The sequence below is a fragment of the Chiloscyllium plagiosum genome, unplaced genomic scaffold, assembly GCF_037043375.1.
Source record: "Chiloscyllium plagiosum isolate Xiang-an unplaced genomic scaffold, Cpla_swu_hap1 HiC_scaffold_18, whole genome shotgun sequence".
Classification (NCBI taxonomy): domain Eukaryota; kingdom Metazoa; phylum Chordata; class Chondrichthyes; order Orectolobiformes; family Hemiscylliidae; genus Chiloscyllium; species Chiloscyllium plagiosum.
The window spans coordinates 106,201,605-106,214,550 of record NW_028270156.1 but is presented as its reverse complement, the minus strand read 5'-3'; the positions used below and the strand labels follow the sequence as shown (position 1 = coordinate 106,214,550).

Genomic DNA, 12,946 nt, shown 5'->3' with positions numbered 1-12,946 from the left:
CCTGTTCTTCTCAAGCGGCATTGTAAGATTTTCTCCAGATCACCCGTTATAATGGTGTAGTAGAGAAGGACAATGATCTTTCAGCAATGCTGTGTATTCCCCAGAGACCTGAGACTGCTCTAACCTGGGTGGGAACCTTATAGCAGGCTGGTAAAGTGCTACTGCTGCTGTGCAGGATCTTCGTGAGATCACATCTGGAGTCGTGTGTACAGATGTAATCTCCTCACTGAGGAAAGGATATTGTACATAACTGAAAGATTGTTCCCTCAACTGACTTCTGCAACAAAGGTGTTAATCATCGAATCTCTCCAGAATGGAAGCAGACCATTTGACCCATCGACAACACACTGATACTCCGAAGATCATCCCATCCAATCCCCACCACCCACCCCACCCAATCTTTATAACCTGGCATTTTCCATGACTGATGCGCCCAGCTTCCACATCCCCGGATATTATGGGTAATTTAGCTTGGCCAATCCACCTAACCTGCATATCTTGGGACTGTGGGAGGAAACTGGAGACTGAAATTGAACTAGGATCGCTGGTGCAGTGAGACAGCAGTTCTAACCACTGAGCTACCCAGTGTGGACAACAAAACTTGCCTGCATATTTCAGCCCTTGAAAAGTGGCATTTTTGAGCAGAGAGATTCCATAAGTCCCCAAAACTGTAATTGAACGACAGGAGGAGAACATTGAGATCTTGAACGGCTTGGTTAGGAACAGAAGCAGGACATGCAAGTACATTGAGACTATAATGTATGAACACCGGGAGGACATTCCCCTCAGCAAGTGTGTAAAGCAGGAACAGAATGAGTCCAATCAGCCACACATGCCTCTTACACAGCAATTGGAACAGATCTTTTACAGCCTTGTGCCTGTTACACAGGAATTGTGAATCGGAACATAATGGTTATAGAAAGGGAAGAACTTCGAATAACCAGCTTCACTCGGGAATGATAAGTGGTGAGAAAATTATTGGGATTGAAGACAAATTGTTCGGATGCGTTCTGACAGAATTAATAACAGGAGATTTCCAAAGTCAAGCCACAATCCAGCACAGTCAACATAGTTTTATGAAGGATAAATCATGTTTGAATGATTTGATTAACTTTCTTTAAAAAAAAACGTAACAAGCAAGGTGGATAATGGGGGTTCTAAACATGTATTATATCTGAACTTCCAGACATCAGTGCGTAACGTGTCGCAAAAGATTATTATGCAAGACAAAACACTTGGGATTAGGAACAATTTACTTGCTAGGGGAGAGGATTAGCTAACCAGTAAAAGTCATGATATGGAGCCGTTTGATTTGGACTGGGGTTGGACAAGGTCAAAAATGAAATGAAACCCATTAGAGTCCAATGGGTTTATTTGTAAACACAAGGTTTCATTGTGCTGCCCCTTCATCAGGTGTAAGCGACAGGAAGACCTTAAACAGAGAAGATAGAAGGAAAAGATCAAAGGGTTGTACAACTCATGCACATGAATTGTACACACACCTCAGATGGCTCTTAAATACTTAATGAGTTATAATGGAGGTGCGAGTTTGATTGGTTAATATGAAAATTGCCGAATTTATTTCAAGTCACTGCCTGGAGATACCTTCAGGTATTATCGATGTAAAAGAAGTCAGACAATGTACTCTAAGCTTGACGACTTGTTTGGACTCTGTCTGTGTCTTAACCTGGAGTTAGAATGGTTTTATTTACAAAGTACGATTTGTAAAATAACACATTGACAGAATGTCTACAAATTGTATGTTTTGGAACAAAATAAAATGCATCTGCAAATACAAATGGGAAAATGTAAATTCAACCCACATATTTATTTGTGCATTCGTGTGTGTGCGTGTGCATATGTGTGAGAGAGGGGCGTGTCTGTATGAAGGGGAGAGAGAGACATTGTCTGTATGTCAGAGACAGTGAGGTGGAGTGTGGGTGTGAGTGCGGGAGGGAGAGAGAGTGGTTGTGTGTGCATGTGTGTGTGACAGAGTGGAGTGCGTGTGGGAAATGTGAGAGGGGGGAGTGTGAGTGTGTGTGAGGTGCAGAGAGGGAGAATGTGCATCAGTGTATGTAACGGGGAGAGCGAGAGTGTGTGATTGTCCAGGTTAAGACACAAATAGATATGGCTGGTCCCTTTCCCCACACACACTCACTCCATGGTTTTGAGAGCTTCCCCTCTCTGCAGCCTCTGCTCCATTTACAGACCCCATGCTACGTCCCGAGCTGGGACACCAAATCCTCCGGTCTCCTGGAATGTCTGAAGCAGCTTACAGCACAACTTATCGCAAAAAATCCCCAGTCCCTCCACTAACAGGAGGCAGTCAGAGTCCCCTCAGCTACAAGTTAGATGCCTTGTCCTTTGCAATTATTCTCAAGGATCTTCCTTGCGTTACTGACCACACCATCAACTGAGAGAGACAAACAGAGGCATTCCATGGGAATTAAAACACGTGAATCAAAGCTCCTGGAACACCCTTGTCCATGGAGCACCACATGGGACACATTGAGAAGTGAACGACAGCCTGACACACACTATTTCAATGTTTCTGAGCTTCACCATGCCATCACTCGATACACGAGGGAGTCAAAAGCCAATGCTAGGGAAAGACGCAGACAAAAAACCAAATAATGAATTAACTGATAACTTGGTCAAAATATGGATAAGGAGATGGAAGGATTGTATTAACTGGATAAGTGAGACAACGGTGGCCCCAATCACAAGAATGCAAACATTGAATAAATACATTGCTAGATCAGCTGAATTGGTCTATTGTCTCAAATTCTAAATCTGCTTCACAGAACCAGCCCAGACACCTTAAATTGGGGTAAGGTAACGGCCAAGATGGAGAGCTGTGCAGGCCGTGCTCGTGGATAGCTCCATAAACTGGACTATCTGCACAGCATGGGGAGCATTGCAAACCTCTGCCAGGATATTGCAACCTCTACGACCACCCTCTGTCTGGATATTTGAGTCAATTTTGTATCGAAATGGCTAGTTTTCCATGTATTTCATATGAACCAACCTTGTTAAACAGATGACCATGCACAATGTTGTTCAACACCTTACTGATGTCCATATCGACAATGTATATCTCTCTACCTCAATTAATCTTTTTAGTCACTTGTTCAAAATAATCTTAGTCAAGTCAGTGAGACACAATATTGCTTGAACAAAGCCATGTTGACTATCCCTAATCCGTCGTTACCTTTCAAAGTGCGTGAAAATCCTATGCCTCATAATCCCCTCCAACAATTTACCCACCACTGACGTCATACTCACTGCTTTTCCTTCTTACCCTTCTTAAATTCCTTAAGTTATGGCACCACGTTATCCAACCTCCAGTCTTCCGGCATTTTACCTGTGGCTATTGATGATAGCACGAGGCCCAGCAATCATTTCCTAGCTTTTCACAGAGATCTAGCGTACATCTAATAAAAGTCAGGACATTTTCCTTCCTTTGCATGTTTTGAGACCTCCAGCAGCTCCTCTGTGATACAGACACTTTCCATTATGTCATTACTTATTTCCCAAATTATTTAGCTTCCATATCCTCCTCCACAGTAAATGCTGATACAAAATATTCGTTCATATCTCCCCCATTTCCTGTGGTTCTTCATATGGGAAGCCTTGCTGATGTTGAAGGATGTTCTATTCTTTCCACAGTTACTGTTTTGTCCTTGACGTATTTGAAGAAGCCAAAGCTATCACATGTCCCCTTTCTTACGCTCGCAATTTCCCTCTTAAGTATACTATTGTTGCCTTCAGACTCTTCTGTTGATTTACTTTAAATCAGGAATTCAGAGGCAAATAAGGACCATTCCAATTGTCGAAAAGATCCATCTGGTTCACTGATATCCTTTAAGAAAGCAAACTGCCATGCTTACCTGGTGTGGCCTACATGTGACTCCAGACCCACAGCAATGTGGTTGACTGTTAACTGCTCTCTAGGCAATTTGGGATGGGTAATGGATGTTTGCCTAGCCAAGGACGCCCTCATCCCGTGAATGCATTAAGAAAAAAACCCTCAATTCCTGCTGTCTATAACTGACATATTCTTCCCTCTTATCCGTGACCAGAACCTCAATTTCTCCAATCCTCCAGCATTCCTTACACGTACCAGCCTTACCCTTCAACCTAAGAGGGACATACTGTCTCTTTACTCCTGACATAACATTTTTTAAGGCTTCTCACTTCACAACTGACCAATTTCTCTGCGAATATATATCCCAACCGACGTCAACATTTTCATTGAGTAGGACAGAGGGATTGTCTGCATGAGGCTGAGCTAAATGATGCTATCTTATCAAACACACCTCATTAACTACCCACCCCACACCATGGAGTCCCTCTTATTCAATACCAGCCCGATTCTCCATTCATCATGGCTGGAGGTTCTCACCATCGCCCAGATGCCCCCGATACTCCACGACCCCTGGCATTGGTGCCATCTTTAAAAGGCCAATGGGCACATGGTTGTGCTTTCTCAAGTTAGAGCTGCCCTCCATAGTTTATCCTGAACATGGCAGATAAGTGGAAATTATACCACAGTTTGTCGACTGGGGCCCGCAGATCCTGGTGGATTGGCTAGTACAGAGAGGGAAATTCTCTTTCCAAAAGGGGGGGCCACACCACCAGACCCACCAATCATGGTCTGAGCTCAGAGCAGTATCTGCGGTCTGAAGAAATGTCCAGCAATACAGGACAAGAATCAATGTCCTCCCCATTCTGTCAGGATAAGATCACCGTATTTTCTCTACTCCCTCACAGTCACTGTATATCTGTTATAACACCTACCCCGGAACAAAACTTATGCCCCACCACTCTCACGGCTGCATGCAGCACCTTCCCTTTCTCTCTGTTACCCCTCTACTATATCTCCTTCACTAATAGCACTGCATGGATACAAGACTCTTGAACAACTCCCTTTGGACAAGTCACCATCTCACCCACCCAACCGCCCCCCCCCCCCCCCCCGCCCACCTTCACCAGCACTGACAGTAGTATAACCCACTCCCACCTTCACTAAATCCTTCCCCGTCTCCTATTCCAGAAGAAACAGCTCGGAATAGAATAGAAAGTGCGAATCCGGGTAATGGAGTGGTCGATATCCACCTCCCCCCACCCCCTGTATTTGTGTGTCTTTATTTTTCTCTGTGAGTGTCTGCGTGTGGTTGCAGGTCTGGCAGTCTCTGTGGTGCTTAAAATGACATAATCTCTCTCTTATCTGTCCACCACACTCTACTTCAGTGATGGTGGCAGAGGGTGATAACCTTCGATTATTCAGTCTGAGTGGGAGATAAGGCAGCAGCTTACAGCACTATCCAAACTGACAGCACCATCAACACACACACCTTCCCGCCCGCTACACCCCGCGCCCCACCACACACACACAAAATGCTGGTAGATGGAGAGTTGCAAATATACTTGGGGTCGTCAGAATGGAAATGCTCACCTCCGAGTGAACCATTTTGTCAGGAGTTGACATGAATTGATTTCTGATTCTGTGACTTGCAATGCTTAAAAATTGCGTGGAAAAGTATTGAAAATTCCCAAAAAGGGCCTGGTAGTGTTGATAATGACGCAGGGACAATATTGCTTAGTATCAGACAAAACTGCTCTGTGTTTCCAAAGATATTATTTGAAAAAATCAAACGAACGTGTAATTTAAGAGATTCACAGCAAAGGATTTGCTATCTTCTCAGAGCCAAAAACTGTGACACCGATGCAGTGGCGTGGGGAGGCCAGCAGAGGGTAGTATTGGATGAATCCAATCATAAAACTGAGTGGTTCGCACACCCTCTATAAGGATGAGAGATGTTGGCCTTACAAACCTTCCAAACATTCCGTGGAAGAATAAAGGGAGTGATAGATAATTTTCGTCTCCATGGAGACGATGTTTATGAACTGGATAGATAAAATTTACCTTATTGGAGTTTATATATTGAGAAGTCATATTTAAAAAGCAGAGTTCATAGTGTAACTGTAAAATCTTTAGGTCACCCTCAGTGGGAGCATTGTGTGTAATCCTTGTCCTCATTCTCCACCAAAAACATATAAAGAAATTAGAAAGGGCACAGACGCTGTTCCCTGGATAGCAAGATATTAGAAAGCCAAGTGGCGTTGTTTACTGAGACATAAACATATCAGAAAGGATACAAAAGGTTTAATCGGGATGATAGAAAGAATGAAGGAATTTATTCACGAGATTTGGAAATGCTGGAGCAGAAACACGCAAGTTTTTATGTAAACAAATGAGATTTTCACATTACGCGAGGTTTGAATGACGAAATCAGGGAAATTCCCTCTTTCGAGTGCAACAATAACTTTAGTTAGAGCTTCAAAACCATTAGTGAATGATTAAGAAAGGTTTGGATGAGAGTTTCTTCCACTCAATAGAGTTATTTAAATCGTGAATGACTTTCCAGAAATAAAGCGTAGAAGCTGATTTCACAGTGTTTTAAAAGATACATGAGCAAACATACAAGGAGGGAATTCACCATTGAGAGAAAGTCAGTGTGGTTGCGTAACAATTTCGAATTTGGTTGACAAAGACATTTCATGAACACGTACAACTGAATGAGATTGAATATCAAATGTTCATGGATTGGTAAGGTGTGACGTATTATTCAAGGTGAAACGCTGTAAATGGAGCCGATGTCCGAAAATAACTGCAGACAGAAGTTATATCCTAATGAATAGGAACTGAACCGTCACTTGGAGATGCAACACCTACTTTAAAGCTTTGACCACATTCATATGGTGTTGTGTACATTTCGTACATTCTTAACTCCACCCAATAAATCCACCAAGAAGACTCTGTCCTTTTGTATTGTTAACCCTCTGTACTTCTCTGCAGCACGCCATTGAAGATAAAATATGCTCAGACCAAAATTCAATTCAATACAATATTCAAACGGTCCTATGTAATTTATTTTTTATTATTGCAATAACCTTTGTGAGTTTGCAACAAACTGCGTAACATGAAACCAGATCAACATCTATTTTCCCGGAATTTAACGCAGTGCACATGGGAAACGTTATCCATCTGCTGAAAAATCACCTTCGGCTCTTTCTCCACACAAGTCTCTACACGTTTTAAATACTTGCAGTATGTTTGTTGATCAAGGAGTCATTATCCAGAAAAGGTCGTTTCTCAATCCACAAACACGGGTATCTTCCCATAAACTTGGCTTTGATCAATATCACCTTTTATCCGTACCCATCAACACTACGACAAATTGAAGCTGCTCCATGTGATGCTCAAACGTAAAACCTCGGCACAGCATAGCCCACTATACTGGAACAGAGGTACCGTGCACTGGTCACCTGCAGCACAGGAGCAGCACATTAATGCTTACCTCCACATTTTGGTTTTACCTTTACGTTTGGGAAACCGAATTTCTCTGATTCCATGTCTAGTAACGGGGATTGTACGATCATCTTCACCAGTGGTTCTGACCCCGAGTGAGGAAAGTGGTGAGCTACTCATTGCAAAGATGGGTAAATTGTTGAAATATACAATTTCGACATTTGCCTTCACTATGAGTACTTTATTTTGTTTTTCATCTGTAGAAATCTTAAAATCTTCATCTTGAACAGACTCAATGACAGATCTCCATTGTGTCTCTGGCATCAAATTCCAAAGTGTAAACCCCCTCTGAATTCTTCCACCGCAGTCCGCTGTGTGGGAAGTGTTCCTGTTGTGGGAAATGCACTTCCCCGTGTGTTAGCTGCTGGTCCCAGCATGCGCTCTGGCACTGCACTCATTTTCCTTCTGACACTTGCTCACTGTGTTGCTGTGATCATCCAGTGACTTGGTGTCGCAAGGCCCAGGAAATTGATGCAGATCAAGGTTTTTGCATTGTTGATTTCAATTGTCAGTTTAGCCTTATTTAGGATTTTGAAATTGTCTGTCCTGTACACAAGTGCATGTCAAACATATCTGAGTGGAAGAAAGGTGTTCCGAATAATGACATTGAGCACTATGCACTCTACTCCAGTCTGGCATACAATTCCTCACAGGCAATTTATTAGATAATAGACAATAGGTGCAGGACTAGGCAATTCTGCCCTTCGAACCAGCACCACCATTCATTATGAACAAAGAACATAGAACATAGAAGAACACAGCGCAGTACAGGCCCTTCGGCCCTCGATGTTGCGCCGATCCAAGCCCACCTAACTTACACTAGCCCACTATTCTCCATATGCCTCTCCAATGCCCGCTTAAATGCCCATAATGAGGGAAAGTCCACCACTGCTACACGCAGGGCATTCCATGAACTCACGATTCGCTGAGTAAAGAACCTACCCCTAACATCTGTCCTATACCTACCCCCACTTAATTTAAAGCTATGCCCCCTTGTAATAGCTGACCCCATACGTGGAAAAAGATTCTCACTGTCGACCCTATCTAAACCCCTAATCATCTTGTACACCTCTATCAAGTCACCCCTAAACCTTCTTTTCTCCAATGAAAACAACTTCAAGTGCCTCAGCCTTTCCTCCTACGATCTTTCTACCATACCAGGCAACGTCCTGGTAAACCTCCTCTGCACCCGTTCCAGTGTCTCCACATCCTTCCTATAGTATGGCGACCAAAACTGCACACAATACTCCAGATGCGGCCGTACCAGAGTCTTATACAAATGCAACATGGCCTCAGTACTCTGGAACTCAATTCCTCTACCAATAAGAACCAGTACGCCATATGCCTTCTTCACCGCACTATTTACCTAGGTGGCAACTTTCAAAGATCTGTGTACATGGACACCAAGATCCCTCTGCTCATCCACACTACCAAGTATCCGACCATTAGCCCAGTACCTCATCTTTTTATTACTCTTACCAAAGTGAATCACCTCACACTTAGCTACATTGAACTCCATTTGCCACCTTTCTGCCCAGTTCTGCAGCTTATCTATATCCCGCTGTAACCTGCCACATCCTTCCTCACTGTCTACAACTCCTCCGACTTTCGTATCATCCGCAAACTTGCTCACCCAACCTTCTAACCCCTCCTCCAGGTCATTTATAAAAATGACAAACAGCAATGGTCCCAAAACAGATCCTTGCGGAACACCGCTAGTGACGGCACTCCAAGATGAACCTTTGCCATCAACTTCTACCCTCTGTCTTCTTCCAGCCAGCCAAATCCGAATCCAAACCTCCAACTCTCCATCAATGCCATACCTCCGTATTTTTTGCAGTAGTCTACCATGGGGAACCTTATCAAACGCCTTACTAAAATCCATATACACCACATCTACCGCTTTCCCCTCATCCACCTCCTTAGTCACCTTCTCAAAGAATTCAATAAGGTTTGTGAGGCACGACCTGCCCTTCACAAAACCATGCTGACTATCCTTGATCACATTATTCCTATCCAGATGTTCATAAATCCTATCCCTTACAATTCTCTCTAAGATTTTGCCTACAACAGAAGTGAGACTCACCGGCCTATTGTTATAGGGTTATCCCTACTCCCCTTCTTGAACAAGGGAACCACATTTGCTAGCCTCCAATCTTCTGGCACTACTCCTGTAGACAACGAGGACATAAAAATCAAGGCCAATGGCTCTGCAATCCCCTCCCTTGCTTCCCAGAGAATCCTAGGATAAATGACTTCAGGTCAAGGGGACTTATCTATTTCACCCTTTCCAGAATTTCCAACACCTCTTCTCTACATACCTCAAAGCCATCCATTCTACTTAATTGTGACTCAGTACTCACATTGACAACAATGTCCTGTTCCTGATTGAATACTGACGAAAAGTATTCATTCAGTGTCTCCCCAATCTCTTCAGCCTCCACACGCAACTTCCCACTACTATCCTTGACTGGACCTATTCCTACCCTAGTCATTATTTTATTCCTGACATACCTATAGAAAGCCTGAGGGTTTTCCCTAATCCTACCAAATAAGGACCTTTCATGTCCCCTCCTTGCTGCTCTTAGCTCTCTCTTCAGGTCCTTCCTGGCTACCTTATAACTCTCAATCGCCCCAATTGAACCTTCACACCTCATCTTTACATAGGCCGCCCTCTTCCATTCAACAAGGGATTCCAACTCCTTATTAAACCACGGCTCCCTCACACGACCCTTTCCTCCCTGCCTGACGGGTACATACTTATCAAGGACACTCAATAGTTGCTCCTTGAACAAGAACCACATATCAATTACACCCTTGCCTTGAAGCTTACTTTTCCAAGCCACACATCCTATGTCATGCCTCACCGCATCATAATTTCCCTGCCCCCAGCTATAACTCTTGCCCTTATCCCTCTCCATCACTAGAGTAAAAGTCACCGAATTGTGGTCACTGTCCCCAAAGTGCTCACCTACCTCTAATTCTAACACCTGGCCTGGTTCATTTCCCAGAACCAAATCCAGCATGGCCTCACCTCTTGTTGGCCTATCTACATATTGGATCAGGAAACCCTCCTACACACATTGGACAAACACTGACCCATCTAACGAACTTGAGCTATAGCTTTCCTAATCAATATCAGGAAAGTTAAAGTCCCCCTATTACTTTCACTCTTCTTTTGAATCATCCTCGCAATCCTTTCTTCTCCGTATCTAGGACTATTAGGAGGCCTGTAAAAAACTCCTAACAGTGTGACTTCACCTTTCCTATTCCTAACATCAGCCTAAACTACCTCAGATGGCGAGTCTTCATCCATCGTCCTTTCCACAGCTGTAATACTATCTTTGACAAGCAATGCCACACCTCCCCCTCTTTTACCCCCACCTCTGACCCTATTAAAACATTTAAACCCTGGGACCTGCAACAGCCAATCCTGTCCCTGTTCTATCCATGTCTCCGTAATAGCCACAACATCGAAGTCCCAGGTACCAACCCACGCTGCAAGTTCACCTACCTTATTTCGTATACTTCTTGCATTGAAGTATACACACTTCAAGCCACTTTCCTGTTTACGGGCACCCTCCTTTGAAATTGATGCCATGTTCCTAACCTCCCGACACTCCAGGTCCTGCACCCTAAAGCTAAAGTCTGGGTTCCCATGCCCCTGCAGAGTTAGTTTAACCCCCCCCCCCCCCCCCAAGAGCACTAGCAAACCTCCCACCAAGGATACTGGTGCCCTTCAGGTTCAGGTGCAGACCATCCTGTTTATAGAGGTCCCACCTTCCCCAGAAAGAACCCCAGTTATCCAAATACCGGAATCCCTCCCTCCTGCACCATCCCTGTAGCCACGCATTTAACTGTTAATGTCATGGCTGATCATCCTCAATCAGTATCCTGTTCCTGCCTTATCCACATAACCCTTGATTCCACTATCCTTAAGAGCTCTATCCAACTCTTTCTTGAAAGAACACCTCCTGCTGTCTCGAGTTCTTCATTCCATTGACTTCAAATCTTCACAGAATTCAACAGACCTTGTTACATAGTCATTTCTTCATTTTTGTTCAGACCACTGTGAGCAGAGTGTCACAGTGGGAATGCGCTTGCCCCACAACCCAGAGGTCAGACCATAGTCTTGGAACCGTACTGTGCTATTTATGATTTCACCAAAACAAGGGAGAAATGTCTGCTGCTCTGCATAATTTATGCAATTCACTTATTCATAAGGTTATAGCGACTCAGTCGTCTGTGACGAGGTGGCCGAGAGGTTAAGGCGATGGACTGCTAATCCATTGTGTTCTGCACGCGTGGGTTCGAGTCCCACTCTCGTCGGTGCTATCAGTGGTTTTCAATGTTGCTATTTTTGGATGATCACAACTGTCTTCCTGAAATTGGAACTGCAATGTCAGTTTGTATGCATCGATGCTATTATAAAATCTCAAAGAATAATTTGGTCCTGTTGCCTAAATTGCATTGAAATGTAGATTGCATTGGGATATTGAAAAGGAACGCGACTTTCTTTTCCAAGTCAAGCTGCTGTGACCTTTTATCGTATGAAAGAGATCCAGGAAAACCAAATAACAAGAGATGTGAAGGACATGTTTATGCAGTGGTATTCCTAATGAGTATTTTGTCAAATGAAATCTGGAGCAGGTTGAGTAGAAGTGGTTCATCTTGGTGAGAAGAGCACAAAATAATGGAGATATTTCAAAAGGAGCAGGGCGTGGGTGTGGGGGCACCGAGAACTAGCTGAAAATGCACAGTAGAGAATTCCCGATGTGGGTGCTGTGCATGGGCACGGTAAGACTTACACATTGGTCTCGCCCTCGCCCCTTGCTCTCGCCATTGATGACTGCTGGACATAAGGCCCAAATACAAGATGCGGGAAGCGAGCTCCCTCTCGTTATGCATGTTAGCATGTTAACTGTAGGGACTGAACCTAAACTGTGGATCAATAACCGCAGATTCATGCAGCATAAACATGAAAAATGATTTAAAGTGTCTTTATACACATGTCATTAACAGACGTTTCGTTCTAATACCCGTGTGGTTGAAAGAATAAGGCACCACATTTCAGATGGATGACAACGTAACCAATTTTGTTTTGAAATTGAGATCTATTTGATCATTTTACACAGTGAACAAGTTTATTTTAAATTATGCAAACCACATTCCCTTACCTGGAATAAAAGTGTGATTTCATTACAAACATTGTCCTTGCTAAGTCGCAATTACTCAACATGAAAAATAGGATATAATTTTTATTGAGAATACATCAATTAGCACCATTATCTAACTTCAGATTGACTGCAATATGCACATGCTAAATAAGGTTTAAGAAAGAATGACTTTTGGAAATAATGATTCGGTGGTGCCTAAAATTAATATCAGTTTCTCATGATGTGGATATACCACCAATGGCTCCAGTGGTGGAAATGCTCAGTGGGCAGTATTTCTATGATAGTATAGAGGTGTGTGATCTGCCAGGAATGGGAGCTCCCACTTCTTCTGGAGCAGCGACTGTTGACATGGACCAGGGAGCATTGTGACATCAGACTGGGAGTTCCAACCACA

The 12,946-nt window shown here is 43.5% G+C and overlaps 1 non-coding gene across 1 annotated transcript; it reads left to right on the top strand.

Moving 5' to 3' along the window:
• Window positions 1–11,622: 11,622 nt before the first annotated feature.
• On the top strand, window positions 11,623–11,704 carry trnas-gcu (transfer RNA serine (anticodon GCU)). The gene has a single exon. It is a non-coding gene; the product is annotated as a tRNA-Ser (tRNA).
• The last annotated feature ends 1,242 nt before the right edge of the window (window positions 11,705–12,946 follow it).